The sequence below is a fragment of the Lissotriton helveticus genome, chromosome 3_1, assembly GCF_964261635.1.
Source record: "Lissotriton helveticus chromosome 3_1, aLisHel1.1, whole genome shotgun sequence".
In the NCBI taxonomy this organism is placed as follows: domain Eukaryota; kingdom Metazoa; phylum Chordata; class Amphibia; order Caudata; family Salamandridae; genus Lissotriton; species Lissotriton helveticus.
In genome coordinates this window covers 1,456,235,397-1,456,254,921 of record NC_136061.1, presented here as the reverse complement: position 1 = coordinate 1,456,254,921, position 19,525 = coordinate 1,456,235,397, and positions in this window count along the sequence as shown.

Here is a 19,525-nt window from a genome sequence, read left to right as displayed (position 1 = left end):
CGTGTTCCGAAGTTTCCAGAGTCCTGAAGAAAATTAAACTTCTTATCATTGATGAAGTAAGCATGGTTTCAAATCTAATGCTTGCTTTTGTGCATTTGAGAATGCAAGAAATTCTTAGAACAGAGTATGATGTGTTATTTGGAGGGAAACACATTATTGTTTTTGGAGATCTACTGCAGTTGACTCCCGTGAAAGGACAACCAGTGTTTAAAATGGTCACGCATGAAGATACCAGAAAGTGCCTAGGAAGCATTGGAAACGTTAATATATGGTTAAATTTCAAATATGCAGAACTACTTCAAAATATGCGACAGGCAAAGGATGAAGATTATAAAAATATTCTACAAGATGTAAGAATCGGAAAAGTAAGTGAGCATGGGAAAGAAGCTTTACATGCACGATTAATTTCAAATTTGTATCCAAATGAAAACATTCTTCCAGAGAATATTTTTAAGAAAATTAACGAGAACAAATCTGGGATATGTTTGATGCCAACTCTGAAAGAATGTTCCATCTTCAACAACAAAATGTTAAAGTTAGAAAATGAAGAGATTGTGAAACTGGAAGCTATAGATAAAATAGAGCATATGGGAGCAACAATTATTTTGTCAGAAAATTTGAAATCAAAATTGGATTCATTAGAGAAGACTATATCTAAAACTGCTGGTTTTGAAAAGACTGAATGTGTGTTTAAATTGTCGTATCATTTTGAGAAGGAATTTAAATGTTGAAAGAGGTCTGGTAACTGGAGCAATGGGTCATGTTGTTGATTTTGTGAATTATAAAAATCGAGATGAAATTGAAATTTTAAAAATTACATTTGATGGCATTGATGAAATAGAACAAATTTGTCGTTGTTCAGCTAGATTTTTGCTTGTGAAAGACTTATATGTTCGCCGAAAACAGTTTGCTGTTTGTTTGGCATATGCGGTGACAATTCATAAATATCAAGGTTTAAGTGTAGATAGTGCTTTCGTGAATATTGGAAGTTCTGTGTTTAAAGAGGGTATGGCATATGTGGCATTATCACGAGTCAGAACTTTATCAGGATTGTACTTGATTGAGTGTGATGAAACAAAGATTTGTGCAGATCTAGATTGTGTTAAAGAATACAATAGGTTAAGAAGAGAGTATGCTCCTCATTTTCCTCAATATCCTCTGTTTGAAAAATGTGTGGTAGGCCGAAAAAGAAGAAATGAGAATAATTGCAGTGAGGTAGTAGAAAAAGACAAAAAGTAGATGAAACTGTAATTGTAAGCAGAAAGAAAAAGGATTCTGTTGAAGATGTTGTTGGATTTCAGTTTGAAAACAGTTCTGGTGTGAACTGCTATGCTAATGTAGTGGTTAATGTTGTTTTTTTTCTTTAAAATTTACAAGAACAGATTGTTGAAAATCGGGATCAAACATTCTGCTGTTTATTGAATTCTGTGTTTGAGAAATGTAGCAGTGACAGAGCAAAAATAGAAAGTGTTTCAGAAATTCGAAATCTTCTAGACATATGTTCTGGTCAAAATCAATTTTCACAGAATATTCAGCAGGATTGTCAGGAATTTTTAATGTATATGTTTGATGTTTTGGAAGATGAAGGTATAGATATAAAAAATCTTTTTAGCCTTTCTTATCAATGGCAGCATGACTGCGACAACTGTAGTTTATTAAGTAGTACTACAATAGACACTGAAAGATTTATATATTTGACTTTACCGGACTGCAAATCAGTGTCTTTTAATAATCTAGTTAAAGCAGCTGATCACAATATGGAGTGTACCCAATGTAAGTCTGCAATGCTGTCCACATTATTTTTACAAACTTATGGTAAATATTTCATTTTAATGTTCCAACGATGTAGACCTGATGGAAGTAAATTGTCAACTTCTATTAAAAATGTTGTGGCTTCTCAGTTATCAATATCAGGAAGAACTTTTGCAACTGTAGCTATTATTTATCATGACGGTCCTTCAACAACATCAGGGCATTACACATGCTATTTAAAATGTCGAAAAGGTTGGACTAACTGTAATGACACTCATTTGACTTTCAAACAACGTTTGCCTTTTGACCTAAAAAATTCATACCTAGTGTTTTTAGAACTAAAATTTAAGTAAAGGTAATTGCTCTATGAAGACAGGAGCAGTTAATAAAAGTTAGTTTGCTGTTTAAAATTATATTGTGAGTAAAAGTGATGAAGATAATATAACAATTATAGTTCTCATAAAGGTATGGTAAGTGGAACGCATAGTAAGTGATATAAGTATTATAGGAAATGTTCAACATGAGAGAGCCAGAGATGGAATTATGAATATTTAAATATTGTGAAAATGTTGTTTGAGCCTTTCTTTCAGAACGTCAGGAAAACTGTAATTTCAGAGTTTGTTTTAAGTAATTTGAAAATATACTGATACATCTGACACTATTTGGCCTTAAGGAAAGATGAAGGAATGAGCAAAGAGTCATGACTGAACAGAAGGAGTATATGAAAACATTGAAACATATTTCAGATGTTCTTGGAGCTTTTTTTCTAGAGAGTCGATGAAATGGAATTTTTAGAGAACATCAGAGTACCTTCCAATGTAAAGGACCTTCATGATGTACTATTTGGCCTAAAGGAAAAGTAAGTGAATCAAAGATTAGTGTACATATGTGATTTGTAAGTTTATGTTTTTTTTTTAAACACAATCTTTTTGATTGTGCTTTTTTTTCCCGCTGTGATATGATGAATAGTTTGAACTCACTGTTTTTAGTGAAATTCAATATGTTCTGAGAACAGCAAAAATAAACTATCTAACATGTTGTATAAATTATTCTATAGTTTGTATTGTGTAATTTATATTGTATTCCCATTGTCTCACACTCACTTTCCTTTTTCCTCTCTCTTTCAGTTCTCTTTACTAACTAACACTGCCTTTCTCTCACTCTGTTTCACACCCATTCGTTTACTGCACTTCTTTCACAACCCCTTATTTCCATTTCAACTGTCTGCATCCCCCTCTCCCTTGCACCACTTTTCAGCTTTCAGTCTCTCTGTTTTACTTCCCTTTTCCGTCTTTTCCTCCTTTGCTCTTTTAGTAATTCCTCTTTACTCACTCACCAGTATTGTTGCACTTTATCACTATAACTCACCCACTCTCCCTCGCTTATCTTTGTTTGCTCCTTTTTTTTACCTCTTCTGTCTATTTTCCGTTCACTACCTCTATGTCCTTAGTCCCTCACTCTCCTTGTGTTATGTTGACTTGTGTTTATCTACCTTCTATCATTTCTCTTACAACAACTTCACTGCTCCTCTCTCATCGTTCTTCACCCCATTTCTTTTAGTCCAGTTCCATTACTACCCTTCATTTCCTATCTTTCAATGTTCTTCTCTTTACTTTCATCACCGAATCACTTTCTCTCAGTACCACTGTTTTAGTCCTCTTCTCCTCTCTTTCCTTCTTTTGCTCCCTTACTCATTTTCCTTTCCTCACTCATTGTAATCCACTTCACTCAGTCCTTCCCTTAGTGTCTTTGTCTACTAACTTCCTCACTCCTTTTTTCTCAATCCTTCTATATTATCCTCTCTCCCTTCATCCCTTCACTCTATGACTCTCCTTCACTTACTCTCAGTTATCTTCCATTCCTCATTCTTCTAAATGCATCCTTAATTAGACTCCTTTCCCTCTCAGTCATTATCTTTTTACTTACTCCTGTTTCCTGATTTAGTTTTGCTAACTCACATTCTTTTAGTATCTTTCTTACCTTCAGTTCATTTCTCTCTTCTTCTCTTCCTCTCTGTCAGTGAATCTATATGCCTTATTCTTAGTAATTTGCTCTCCTTCTATTTCTTTTTCCCTCTTTTTGTCCTTCTACATTACTTTATTTCTCTTTCTGTGTCCTTCACTCTTACTTTATTTCTTAATACACTGTTATGATTTTTAACCTCTTCAATTGTATCTTTTATTTTAAAATATATATTTTACTAATTATAACTTATTTTTCTTCTCTCTTTCACAGATACAAAGTGTAGTAAAAAAATGTGATTAAAGTTACATTAATTATATGGTAAGTGTGACTAATAAAATGTAGTTTGTCATCACCCTTTGCTTTAACCTCACTATTATTCTCTCACCATACCTCACTCCTGTTTCCTTACTCTGCTACCGTCACTTATTCTTATCCTCCATGTTTACTCCCCTTTCCCTAACTCCCCTCCCACATTCAACTTCTTTCAGTCCCCCTGCTTTACTTCCCTTACCCTCTGTTCCCTTCCTTTGCTCCCTCACTCATTCCGTTTCCCTTAATCATTTACTTCACTCCTGTCACTCCTTCTCTCAGTCCGTCTGTCCTCACAGTTCCTCACTTCCGTTCCCTCACTCTGTCTCTCTTATCGTTGCTGTCTCTCTCCCCTCATTCTGTCAATACTCTTTCGTCATGCTCACTCCCTACAACTCACCCACACTCCCTCAGTTACCTTTCTTTGCTGCTTCACTCACTACCTTTCAGTCACTCCTTCCTTTACTCTCTCTCTCTCCTTTCTCTCTCTCAATCCCCATGTCTTACCCTTATTCACTTTTATCCACCCTCTTTCACCACTCTTTACTTACAGTCACTGCTCTTTTCTAACCCTCCCTCACCGTTGTTCCTTTACTCCGGTTCCGTCACTACCCCTTATTCCCCATCCTCTACTGTCCTTCCCTTTACTTTCAACACCCACTCACATTCTCCCAGTACCTCTGCTTTAGTTTTCTTCCTCTCTCTTCCCTTGTTTTGCTCCCTTATTCATTTTCCTTTTCTCACTTACACCCTATTACACCTTCTCTCTGTCTTACTATCTAATACACAGTCCCTCTGTGTTGCTCCTTCTAGCTCTCTTTCTCTTAACATCACTCTCTCTGTGTGTCCCTCATGCTCACTCCTTTATTTTTTTTTTGGTGCGCGCCCCGGTACGCGCACCGGGGAGCGTACCGGTACGCATACCATGGAGAAAAAAAGAATGACAGAGTTTTCAAAAAATGTTGCATTTTTTTTATAAATTAGAGGTAGTTCTAAAAAGAACTGTTTTTTTAATTCTTTTTGTTGTTTTATATTTTTTTATTGTTTTTTTAACATTTTTTACTTTTTTTGGCTTTTCTGAACAGTTTATATATTTTTTGTATTTTTTATGGGGAGAAACAAAAAACAGGGAATTGAAAATGGCTCAACTGGAGCACAAAATAAAAACAGGACAAATTATGGTTTCCTCGGGCATTTGTGTTTATCCATAGCAACATTGATTAGTGTGATGCTTTGCTGACCATAACTAATTGTTTTGTTGCAATATATACAAACAATTTTGTAACCCCCCAAACTTTGTTTGTATATTTGGAATCACCTCACTTGCCTCTGGACCTGATGGAGTGGGTTCTTTGGATGTTGAGGGTCTGGATGATGATTGGGGTAGCTTTCCGCAGAGGTCCCTTACCTCTGCTGCAGAATAGTTGTTAGGGTGCAAACGCATCATGTGTCGAATCATAGTATGATTCCCAAAGGAATATTTTTTTGTAGGGTTCCCCCTGGATAGCACAGCACCACAGATGAGACAAGTCACCTTTGCAGCATTTACTTTTTTGAAACCCCTTGGGATTTTGTAAAACTCTCATATGAAGTGCTCTTTTGGTTTGTATGGGGGATTGTCTTCAGGCAGGAACTGCTTTATCTCTTCCTCCTCTTCCTATTCCTCCTCCTCTTCTTCTTGACCACCAATGTAATCTTCTGGTGGTTCTTTTGATGGTGGTGGTGGTGGTGGTGGGGCAGATGCTCCAGCTGCTGATATGACTGTAGCCATATCTGTAAGAAAAAAGCAGGTCTTCCTCACTCAAATAACAAAGTGAGAATGAGGAAAAAGGTGCAGGCTTTCATCATTTGGAAAACAAAACTGTTCTGAACCAATAAAAAGTGTTATTTTCAAGTCACATGATCTGGGCTTTCATCATTTGGAAACCAAAACTGATCTGAACCAATGAAAAGTGTTATTTTCAGATCACATGACCCGACGCGCTTACGCTACGCGCCCCGGTGCGTGCCTAACCGGTACGCACCGTAACAATGCGCTCACCGGTGAGTGCATCGGTACGCGCCCCGGGAGCGCTCCGGGGCAAAAATAAATAAATAAACATTAAAAAAATAGTATTACATAATTATAAAATATAAAATTTATTATAAAAAATATTACATTTCATACCTATAGAGATTTGCTATTAAAAAACCTATGAAATTCACTGAAAAAACCATAGGTTTCACACCAGTTATAGTTGGGAATTAGCATTTAAAAAACCTATGAAATTCACTGAAAAAACCATAGGTTTCACATCAGTTATAGTTAGGAATTAGCAGTTAAAAAACCTATGAAATTCACTGAAAAAACCATAGGTTTCACATCAGTTATAGTTAGGAATTAGCATTTAAAAAACATATAAAATTCACTGAAAAAAACATAGGTTTGACACCAGCTATAGTTAGCTGGAAATTTTACTTGCATAAAACCAATGAAATTCCCACGTTATAGTTAGTTGGACTCACTATAACTTGCGCGTGCAATGCACTGCTGATGACGTCACATATTACATCACTCATGACATGGTCAGTGACATCACTCATGACATCACTGATGACACCATCCTTGTGACAGAGTGACAGACATCCTTTCACTGTAATGTAACCCTTGAAACACATATTCAATAATAGAAAGTAAAATTTTCAAAAAAATGGAGATACCCATACCAGTTACAACAACCAATTCAATATTTCCACCATCTATATACACATCCACTCATTCAACAACAGTTCTATGTAGTCACTCATACATATACTCACTCATCATATGTAGTGATACACCTATACATCCTGTTACACACTGACAGTCATCCAAAAGATACTCTCACACATACTCACACATGCAAATAAACTTTTAAACATCCATTTATTTGCATATACAGCTATACACACACTACCACTTTATTTCTAAAGAAACTTACACATACTTACTCTCTTAAACAATCACTTATAGAAACACATACTAATTTAAACAGGAACTCTTACAATCTCTTACTCTCACATATAATCACTTATATACATCAATATTCACATATACTAGATTAAAACACATGTAGTTACTGATAAAGACACTAGTAAGACAGTCATTCACTCACTAACACACACATATACACACTCATCCACCCATACAGTCCTGCACATATGCTGTCTTGAAAACACATACAAAGAGAGAGTCAGTCATTCATGCATCTATGTGCTAGGTAATACCCCCACCAAACCATACAAACACTCATACTGATACTAAGAAAAACATCTAATAACCCATATACATACACATGTAGCTACTCACCAACCCATGAAGCCACTTATACACAAAGTGAAACACTAATACATATATTTAAATATTTAAACATTACTCACTAATATATGTATTCACTACGATACACTTAATAAGCCAGTTAACCAATCACATTTTTTTTAAATCCATGTAAACACTTATTTAAACATTTATTCTTCCATCAACTTTTACATATACATATATAACACATATTTATTTTTCAGAAAGACACACATTCACTGGATGGTGTCATCAGTGATGTCATGAGTGATGTCACTGACCATGTCATGAGTGATGTAATATGTGATGTCATCAGCAGTGCATTGCACGCGCAAGTTATAGTGAGTCCAACTAACTATAACGTGGGAATTTCATTGGTTTTATGCGAGTAAAATTTCCAGCTAACTATAACTGGTGTCAAACCTATGGTTTTTTCAGTGAATTTTATAGGTTTTTTAAATGCTAATTCGTAACTATAACTGATGTGAAACCTATGGTTTTTTCAGTGAATATATATATATATATATACATATTTATTTGCAAATTTGTATATATTTATAACATTTTCAAATAAATTAAACTACATAGTTTATTAATTGTTTTACAGTAAATATATATATGTATATAATATAGTATGTTAATTTTTTTATTACAATTATTTTTTATAAGTGTTAAAATGTATATTAAAGCCAAAGAATGTTTTTAAAGTCAATTTTATTATTTAAAAAAAGTAACATTATTTTTTATATATATACAAAAACATCAATCAATATTTTGTACATTATATTTTTTACATTGATATTTTTTTCTATATATTTTTATACTTACCATTATAAATATAGGATATTGATATTTTTGTCATTGATATTTATAACTCGATATTTGGTATGGGGATATTTTGGGCGTCAATATTCTATCAGTGAACCCTTTATTTTGCATGAAGAGCTTGGGGTAAATTTCTGACCATATCGCTGCTGCGCCATTGATAATGTTGGCTGAGGATTTGGTCAAGCACTACCACTACTTTGAATCAGTTGGTCATAGTGGACTGTATCGCCCATGAGGGGGCCCTTCGTATTCCATGGCTAAAATAGATTAGGTAGCAAATGATGTGGCTGGGCTGCCCTGATATGTACAGTACAGCTAGACCCTTAGGCCTGGCCGCTATTAAGGATATTAACTTGAAGTTTCTGGTCAGGCAGCATGCAATCAGGGAGGGCTTGGAAGTAGCCAAGCCTTCAGTGAGAGGTATGTCATTATAAATCTGTGGCAATGTGTTGTGTAGTAGGTGCACACCCTATTGCTGCTGATAGAACATTAGATGAAGCAAATTAAGTGTAGATTGCGTGCTACCTGGGGAATGGGCAGCCAGCCCCAATGGATATACATCAGCTAGTGGAGAACCACTAGTATACCAGGTGCACTGCTAAGGTTAAAGTATCGTACTAGAATGAAACCAACTTATCAACAATTTTACTGTATTGTACTCAGTCAATAAACAAGGAATCACAAACAGCGTTTCATGTTCATTTCATTTTCAGGTTGTGCAACAGTATACAAAAAACATTTACTGTTGTCAAATGCAAAAAATCACTGGCACTTGTGTGATTTCTTATTATTCAATTATAACAAAAAGTAACAAACCAATTGAGAATAAACACTGCTTACTATGCAGGCACATGAGGATTTTTCCTTTACTTTTGGCCATTGAATTGATGGGTATATAATGGTTAATTTTGATAATAACAATTCAGTTTAACGCTTTGCCCATAATACTGTTTCTTTTCTACTAGTGCCCCCGAAGAAGGGAGACCCTCCCGAAATGCATTGGGCCTTATAAAGAAGCTGTTACTATTGATGACCGTGTTAATATACACAGCAGTGTTTATTCTCAATTGATTTGTTACTTTTTGTTATAATTGAATAATAAGAAATCACACAAGTGCCAGTGATTTTTTGCATTTGACAACATTAAATGTTTTTTGTATACTGTTTCACAACCTGAAAATGAAATGAACATGAAACGCAGTTTGTGATTCCTTGTTTATTGACTGAGTACAATACAGTAAAATTGTTGATAAGTTGTTTTCATTCTAGTACGATACTTTAACCTTAGCAGTGCACCTGGTATACTAGTGGTTTTCCACTAGCTGATGTATATATATTGTAAGTCTGTGCCCACAGTTACATTCCTACTTGTCACTGGTCCCCAAAGTGCAACATCACTTTGCTTTAACTAGATTTTGGCAGAATCAGGTACCCTGGGTTTAATGTTATGTTATGTATTAGTTTTAATTGAGCGCACAGTTTACCCAAAGGTCTCATAGCGCAACCCTTTCACAGAGACCGGAAGAAGGTGAATGAAGAAACAGACTAGAGAGGAAACGGTCTTAAAAACAGCCAGGTTTTGAGCAATTTACAAAACTTTCTATGGTCGGTCTCTATATGGAGGTGAAGGGGGAGTATGTTCCAAACGGTGGTTGTAAGACAGGAAAAAGAACTTCCGCCATTTCTGGCGGTACAGATTTTAGGAGGAGTTATTGGATGATCGAAGAGTTCTGGAGAGCTGATGTCTTTTCAGTTTGTTAGCAGGGTAATGAGGGCCATGTCCACTGAGAGTTTTGTGCACTAGACAGGTAATCTTGAAAGTGATACCGTTCTTTAGCCCACTCTGCCACCCCAGTTCAGACATGGCCATATGCAAATCAGTCTGACCCTGTGCCTCATGGGAGCAGTCGTGCCCGAACTTCCAAGCCATGCCTTCCCTGGACCAGAAACTAGCTTCCTAGGACCAGTTTCTGGCATTTCAGCAGTCTTCAGCCAGGCTTGCTTGAATCCAGTGGCAAAGTGAGCAAGGGACTCACGTCTGAGCATACCCTGCCAACTTATGGCGAACAAAGCGGTACAAAAGGGGGTAGTGATGGACGGAGCATCTGAACCAATCAAACACTCACACCCAGTCAACAGATATGGGATTAATCATTCACCGTTCTTTAGCCCACTGCCACCCCAGTTCAGACATGGCCATATGCAAATCAGTCTGACCCTGTGCCTCATGGGAACAGTCCAGCCCGAACTGCCAAGCCATGCCTTCCCTAGACTGGAAACCAGCTTCCTATGACCGGTTTCTGGCATTTCAGCCGTCTTCAGCCAGGCTTGCTTGAATCCAGTGGCAAAGTGAGCAAGGGACTCACGTCTGAGCATACTCTGCCAACTTATGGCGAACAAAGTGGTACAAAAGGGGGTGGTGATGGACAGAGCATCTGAACCAATCAAACACTCACACCCAGTCAACAGATATGGGTTTAATCCATCACCGTTCTTTAGCCCACTCTGCCACCCCAGTTCAGACATGGCCATATGCAAATGTTATGTTATGTTATATGGGTATTTATTACGCGCACAACTACTCATGAGTATCCTGGCGCGGAGCAGAACCACAAAGAAATCGCGGGAAAAACAGCCTTTTTTAGTAAGCTTGATTGAAGAGGTGAGTTTTAAGAAGCTTTTTAAAGCAACTAAGGTCTCTGGTATCCCTGAGGTTGAATGGAAGGGAATTCCAGAGGGTAGCCGCTTTGACCGAGAATGATTGACCGCCCAATCTGGTTCGCCTAAAGCGGGGAGTTACCAGCGGGCATTGGGCAGCCGACCTGAGATGTCAACTGGGGACATGGAGAGTCACTCTTTTCTTGAGATAAGCTGGGCCAATATCATGTAGGGCTCGATGAGTGAGAACCAGAGCCTTAAATTGAACTCTTTGGGCCACCGGCAGCCAGTGGAGTGTGGCCATTTGCGATCTTATGCTAATGCGTCTGGGAATGCCCAGCAGAAGTCTCGCGGTCGCATTTTGGATGAGCTGCAACTTGTTTAACAAAAAGGAGGGAGAGCCCAAATAGAGAGCATTAGCATAATCCAGGCGGGACAGTATGAGGACTCTAGCGACCGTTTCTTTGGCTGGCTGAGGCAATAGGGGGAAGAATCTGCCCAGGAATTTAAGGGTCCCAAAGCAGGCACCCGCCAGTCTTTTAATCTGCTCTGAGAACCTTAAATCTTCATTAAACCAGATGCCAAGATTCTTGGCAGGGCCACCTTCAGAGAGGGGACAGGGGAAATCAGGAGGCCAAACAAGTTCAGTGAATTGGTTTGGAAATTGGCCATATAGTATGATCTCCAATTTTCCCTCGTTGCATTTAAGCTTGGCACGGGCCAACCAAGTAAATACGTCCGCCAGGCACTTTTGTGCTGCAGCCGTTTCTAATTTCAAATTGCCCCAGGTGAACAGGAGCTGGGTGTCATCGGCGTAGGCCATAATTTTTGCACCCAGCTCCTCGGCCAGGTATATCAGCGGGGTCATATAAATGTTGAAAAGAAGTGGGCTCAATGCTGAGCCCTGTGGGACCACAGTCTGAACTAACCTGGCCGAGGAGGAGTGCGGGGGCATCCAGACTTGCTGGTAACGGGAGTCCAAGAAAGACTCCAGCCATGACCACACAGCCCCAGAGAGGCCGATATCAGTGAGGCGAGCCAGGAGGAGTTGATGAGGGACCGTATCAAAGGCGGCAGAGAGGTCCAATAAAATTAGCGCTGTTCTGCCACCCTTGTCCGTACATTCCCTGATGGATTCCACCACCTCCACCAAGGCTGTCTCCGTGCTGAAGGAGGCCCTGAAGCCCGACTGGGCTGGGTGAAGTATCCCAGACTCCTCCACAAAGGCGTTCAACTGCCGAAAGACAACCTATTCGCAGACTTTAGCCAGTGCCGGAAGCAAGGAGATGGGGAGGTAGTTTGCTGTGACAAGGGGGTCTGCTGATGGTTTCTTTAGGAGAGGCAGATGTTTGGCTTGCTTCCACTGCCTAGGTACCTCTGCAGATTGCAGTGACCAATTTACCATAGCTGTAACTTCTGGCCCTACACAATCTGCTACTCCTGCCAAAACTCTTGCTGGGCAAGGGTCCGCCGGGGAGCCCGATTTAAGAGATTTCAGCAGAGCAAGAATGTCCGCTTGCTCAACCATAGTAAATTTGGCAAGGCAATTGCTAGAAGGAGTACCAGACATCTCCGCCAAAGGGAGTGCGGTAGCATTACTCAAGGCTAATCCTTCTTCAATAAGCTTGATTTTATTAATAAAAAAGGAGGAGAGCTCCTCACACCAGTCAGCAGAAACCGGGATCTTTTTTTGCTCCGCTAGAGGCGACAGAAAGCTTTGGACTATAGCGAAGATCTCCTTATCATTATTATCCGCTTTTAAGATTCTAGTCGCAAAGTAAGCGCCTTTCGCCGTCTTAACTGCGGTATAGTATTCTCTTTGTACTGAGCGGAGGTCGGCTTTGGCTTGTGGAGAGTATGCAGCCCTCCAGAGCCGCTCAAGTTTCTTACATGACCTTTTTAGCTCTTTAAGCGCTGGCGTATACCAAAGTTGGGAGGGCAATACGCGTCGGTGGATTTGCGAGGCAGGTTTAGAAATAGCCTCTACTCCCAGACTGACCCAGGCATTAGGTAATTATAGTTAGACCATTAGAAAATAGTTTTTTGTTTTGCCAATAACTTTGCCACCGCTTGACGAATCTCCATGAAATTGTCACAGATGTTTTCGTTTTTGGTTCACCTGCTGTGTTGTAAGTTTCGCAGTGATCTGTCAAGCAGGGGCCAAAAAAATGGGGGTCCCATAATGCATTTTCCCAATTTTAAGACTGAGGGGTTTTTCATTTTTTGAACACGACTACAGCCCTAACCCCTGTATGGAATTACACCAAATTTGGCAGATAGCTAAATGTTGGTACAGAAAGTGTGCTTTGGTGTAAACACATTAAAATAATATAGATATCTGGGGACACAAGGCCTTGTAGTGGACTTGCGAATCCTAAAAAATTTGACTGCCTGTCAACACTTCAACCAGGAAGTGTTGGCAGCAGTCTTGGGACTCAGCTTGAAGCTGAGCTGAGTCACACAAAAAAAGTATTTAAAAAAAATGAAAGCTGGCAGGGTAGGAATACCAAGGCCCCCAAGATATGGTGGAGGGGTCCCACATTTTTTTTGCTATGCACGAAAATACCGAATCAAAAGTATACATGTATATTAATTCAACCGTATACCTTGCGCAAGCAGTGGAACTATAAGCATTGCAATGCAAACAGGAGCATGCACGAGAACATGCGCATGCATAAGCAGTATTCAGCATGCACATGAATAAACAGAATTCAAGTACAGAATTCAAGCCCTTAAACTGATGATGATCATGTTCCACTATCGGGCAAAGTGATATGGCCGTTGACGTCTACAAGCGAGGGAGCCAACGCATGACGAAATTGGAGGCGAGCCTGCTGTGTACTTTCCTGCCGGTTGCTTTGCTGCCCGGTGCCAGGCGTTGGTGCCCCTGCTGTTTCCATCCCTGGTGGGACAGGAGTCACAGGGATCCTGCGTGCTCGAACTCCCACTACCACCACCACCCTGGTAGGGGCCCACATGTCCCAGGGTGCAACGCTTCCCGCACAGGTGCCGCAAGTGAGGGGGAGGCGCTTCAATTTCCACTGCGCATAAAGCGCTGCCTCTCCTTGCGCATAAAGGTACTGTGTCATTCTTGTTTCTTCCCTTCATTTGCATTCAACTGTCTGGTCACAAAAAAGATTTGGGACATTGCTTCAAAAATACCTTGCACATCGCGCTCCCAATTTTAATTATCCTGATTGATTGCTTGCAGAGACTTAAAACTGGTCAGCTGGGGAGATAAATCGGGACATTGCGCTTCGGACATTTTTAAAAAAAAGGCTACAAACGTGTTCATTTAATTTGTCTTGCTTTGTCTCGCACCAGCGCGCTAGGAGAATCTGCACTCGCTTGTATTGGCCATAAACCTGTTAAATATTAGAGAGAGATAACTCGCACCCAATGTAGCTACGGCCTCCCATATCCCTGGCCTTTACTTAATCCATAGCGCCTACTACTGTTCTTTCTAAAATAGTAAGTAGTGGATTGGCTGCAACCCCTATCACTTACCATCTTGCTGCTGCATTTGGTATCATTGGGCAGTGCAGGATAACATTATAACTACCCCTTTTCTTTTTACTGCAATATCTTTCTAGAGGCCTCCCTACAAGGGACATGGGGAAGAGAAAATGCATGTAGAACACGGGTGATGCACAGCACGGTAAAGGGAAAACGTCAAGATCGCATCGACAACCTGATAGGTGAATATACAGATATACTTAACGCAGAACTTCCCACTCCAATTTAACCCACTCATCTTCACACTCCAACTAATAAACCACACCCTGTACCGATAATTACTAGTCACAATTGCACTCCTCTAATCCCTCCTATGTTCAAAAAGACCGGCCATAAGGAGGACCCAACACATATAGCTGTGATCCACTCCCCACCTGACGCATGTAACACCAACATCAACCCCAGTTCTCCTAACATCTCCTACAGTGCACCACAACAGATAGAAGCCACTGTTCTTTGCACTTATAAGTGTGCCCCTTTAATGGTATTATCTTACAAAACAGGGAAGACCAACTCCAACACGGTCCCGAACCTACAGAGCTGACAACTGCTGTTTCCAACGCAGAACCCCTGAACCCAAGTACCCACCAGCTCATTAACTAGCTGAGAGCTGAAGTAGGGACCTTGAGAGCGATGATCGAGGGACTAACTACATTAGTTAAATCGATACTACACACTAGTCCTCCACCTGGATTTCCAGCTACATGGGTGCTGGGCGCTCAAGCACAGCTGGCATCACTAGGCTTGAGTAGTCTCTCCCAGCCTTTCAACCCAAATATCAGCCAAGGGATAACACACACCCACGGACATCTACAGTCATTGCCAGCAGTTGATGTTTCTCACATGCAAATACACCCTCACCTTAATGTAAATTCCATGAACCATCTGTCCATACGAGCAGGCAGCACGCATGTTACCCACAACTACCAAGAGGATTGGTAATTCCCTTCAAACTCAGCCATTACCTCACTATGGTAGGAACCACTCAGTATACACATCCCCCTCTCGCTTGCCACCCGAAAATAAAAACAAGGTTCTCATGGTCAACGTTCCTAAACTTGGTGTGAGGCAGTGATTTGAGGAGGAGGAAACCCTGATTAATAAAGCAATCCATTGGATCTGCTATGTTAGGGGGTGTCGCTCGGCAATTCGAGATGACATTATCAGGGCATGCAGATTTACGCCATCAGGAAAAGCTCTAGATTGTATTGATTTGACATTAAAAGAACCAGGCCAGGTCGAAAACCTAGTTCCCCTAGAATTTCGCACGTGTTCCCCTGATTCTACCTCTATTCAATGTAAGTGCTTTATCCCTCAAGAGCCACCTTTGTTCTCACTTCAGGGCATTAGACCTAGCAGCTCCAGCCTAGAACAAAATGATTGACTTGTGTAGGAAGCTCATTGGTCCCCGAGACTACAACCCTCCCCGCTATGCCAGGAGATACTACCTGGACAAAGAACTCCAAAAAAGATGTTTAATCCGTATGCAAATGGCTTCCCATATGCCGCAGGCACAAGTAGCACTACTAGCAGCTCAAATGAGTCAGAGTGTGTGCCACGTCTTGAGGGTGCGCCTCCTTTTACAGACCTTACTATTTCTACACATAAAATACTTACAACAGGACAAGCCCCTATAGCTATAGTGTTATGGAATGTTGTTGGCCTAAAACAAAAGCTTGTGGACCCGGACTGGCGTAGCTACATGGACAAATGTGACATCTGCCTCCTTTAAGAGACATGGGGCCATATGCATGAACACATTTTCCCATAGACACAGAATGGGCAAAACCCTTTGATGCATCTGGCCCATGGTTACTTACCCCCATACAAGCTAGGCTACAAAACATACTATAATAATGCTGTACCAACGAAGAGAGGAAGACCATCTGAGGGCCTTGGAATATGGATCAAAATAACATTGGGGATGCGATCCTTTGACTACACCATAGCCTCTCTAGATCTATTGGCAGTGTGCTTAGAGTGTAACAACGAAATATTGTACTTGTTTAACATCTATAATAGACCAGCCAGGCATACTCTAAATTCTGAGACTATCAACACACTGGGTAGCTCTTTGGACCATGTAGACCCCAGCAACACCGTGATAGTATGTGGGGATTTCAATTGTGCCTATGAGCAACTAAATGCACTAGAAAACGTAACCGAGGAAAAGGACACGGCCATAGGGTTGCCTCAATTAGTGGCAGGGCCACCAAAACCATGAACTAACGCTGCACTACAGACAGTGCAGGTCACTATAGAACACCGTCTAAGGGCGTGCAATGGCAGGGTACTCACTAATGGGGACAAAAAAGCCTCTCTCCACACTTTTAAGCGTGGTAGCTTACAGTCGAGATTATATTATATAATGTACAACACTCACACTTGGAGTAGGATAGTGAGCTTCAGAATAGATACGAGGGACAACAGCGACCACCGACCACTTTGCTTGGAAGTAATAGCCCGGCTAGCAAGAGATGATCAATCTGACGTCTGTATGCAAAATGTGTATCCCCTAGTAGGAAATAACCGAATATCTATCAAGTGGCCTAAGGTCATTGGCAATATAGAGTTAATGACAAACATCTACAACACCTTCACTGAGGTAGTGGGTGCCAACCTGGAGATAAATGCTTAGCCTACAACAGCAATGCACTCCACTTCGGCCGCAAAGCTAGAGCCTCGTCTCACTAAAAACATTGGGAAAAAATCAAAATCTAACTCTAAACTGGGACCAAAGGTAAACCCATGCTACACAACAGAATGCAGGAGATCCAAGGCAACCTTACTTAACACCATAAAGCGGGGAAATGTAGACTCAGTAAGGAGGGCCAGGGACATTAGTAGGAGAACATTGGCCACTGCCAAGCAGGATTGGGAGGAAAACAGCTGGCTGGACCTCTTGCAGGCAAAAAAAATGAACAATGCAGCTGAGTTCTAGAAAATTAAAGCATGTGGGGGCAAGGACCAAGTAGCTAGGGCGGAGCATTATTTGGACTCAGCAGTCTAGACCGAGCCCTCCCCAGCCTTGTACTCTAGTTTAAGGCCCACAGTAACTTTGAGTGGAGACAGGGAGCATGCAAATAATGCGGGGGACAGTGGAGTGATCGTTTTCTCACAGCAAGAAACAGAATATGCCATAAATACCATCAAGCCAGGGAAAGCACCGGGACTAGATAGACTCCCCGGAAATCTATTTAAACATGACAAAAAGGTCTGGGTCCCATATGTCAATACCCACAGTAATGCAATAACAGCAGGCACCCCTAAACCGGATACGTGGAAAGGGGCCAAAATTGTCCCTATCCACAAAAAAGGTAGTAAACACAAATCCAAAAATTACAGGCCAATCAGCCTGATCGACGTTTTACAAAAGATCCACGGAAGACAGTTATTGAATAGGCTTAACGACTGGATATAGACTAATAACATATCGTCCCCATACCAGGCAGCATTCAGATCATGCACTAGTACAGTTGATCAATTCTTTAGACTTCTGTGCATCTTCTGGAAATATGTAAAGATTAGGAAGGGCCACATCTATGTGGCATTTGTCGACCTGCGGGCAGCTTTCGACCTCGTACCTAGATGTTTACTATGGGACTCACTAAAAAAACAAAAAGCTTGCCCCAGCCTAGTAACCCAGATAGAAAGGTTGCACAAGGTAAACTATGCTAGAGTCCGCTCTGGTATGGATGGGGAACTTATAAAGCCAATCCGAATAGAGAGAGGAGTGAGACAGGGTTGTGTACTCGCTCCCACCCTGTTCTCTGTCTATATTAATAACATAGCAAATTATTTGCAAAAGCAAACACACAACCCTACCAAATTGAATGGAAACTTGGTACCAGCGCTGCTATTTGCAGATGATACCATCCTGATATCACAAACTCCAAAGGGACTACAAAACATGATGAATGATTTTAATAGATATTGTGTCACAAAAGGTCTAGAAATAAATGCTAGTAAAAGCAAGTACATAGCCATAAACCCACATAAGGGTTTTAAAAACAACTTCATGTTGGGCAACCAAACATTAGAGCACGCTACTAATTTTACTTACTTGTGCATATTATTAGAATCCAAATTAGTATTGAAACAGAAAGTAAAACATTCAGCCCTACAGTCATCTCAAGGGACAGGAGCAGTCCTCAAGAAGTATAGTATGTCCTTAAGCAAATCAGTGACACCGGCATTCAAACTATACAAATGTACGGTCCAGGCAGCAGCACTGTATGGATCTGAGCTATGGGGCACTAGTGACGCCAAGCAATTGACGATCGGGAAAAACAAAGTTGTGAGGAGCCAACTGGGGCTACCCCATCAACACCATTTATCCCATTGTTCCACGATCAAGACATAAAGCGCATAGGGCATCTTACAACTGTGCGACCATTGCTCTATTGGATGCGGCTGTGGACAACACCAGAACTAGTAGCATACAGAAAAGGTGTACGTGAATTACTGGCCATTGACACTTGCCTATTAAACCAAGTCCGAGCCGCGAGGATTTTCTGGACAGTATACAGCCACACCTAGCAAGAACTCTATACCTAAAGTTAAGATATAACATGTAACAGATCAAGAGTCACACAGCAAACTTGGTGGCAAGGAAGATCGCTCTTGTACTCTATGCATTACACATGCTCTAGGGGTCCACAGAGAACTTAGCACATATATTTTTTTTTTTTTGTCAGGTGTATGATAGACCAAGGAGGAAATGGATCCGACCGTTATAAAATACAATGGGTTTTAGAAAGCATCAAGAGGCACTAAGGGTACTGACAACTAGCACCCCACCACATGTCATATTTGCCTTATCCAGATATTTGTTCATAGTGGGGCTGATAAGGAAAAAAGCGAAGCAAAGGTTGTGATGCACCAAAGACTAATGTACTTTCTGATGTAAAAAAAATACTTCTGAATCATTTAAAATATCCGGTCACCACTCCTTTTCATTGAGTTGCAAAAATGTTTGTATCCAATTTCTAAAATGTGAAACTACTGGGTTGGTACAATGGAAAGACTCGGTGGTGCACCAACAATATTTTAAATTATCTTAACTGCCATTCCTGAGTTTTTTTTAAACTACATAATATATGTCTGGATGTATTTTAGATTGTATTACGAATGATTGTATTTCTATGAAACGTTTATGGCCTTTAGTCGAAATAAAGTATT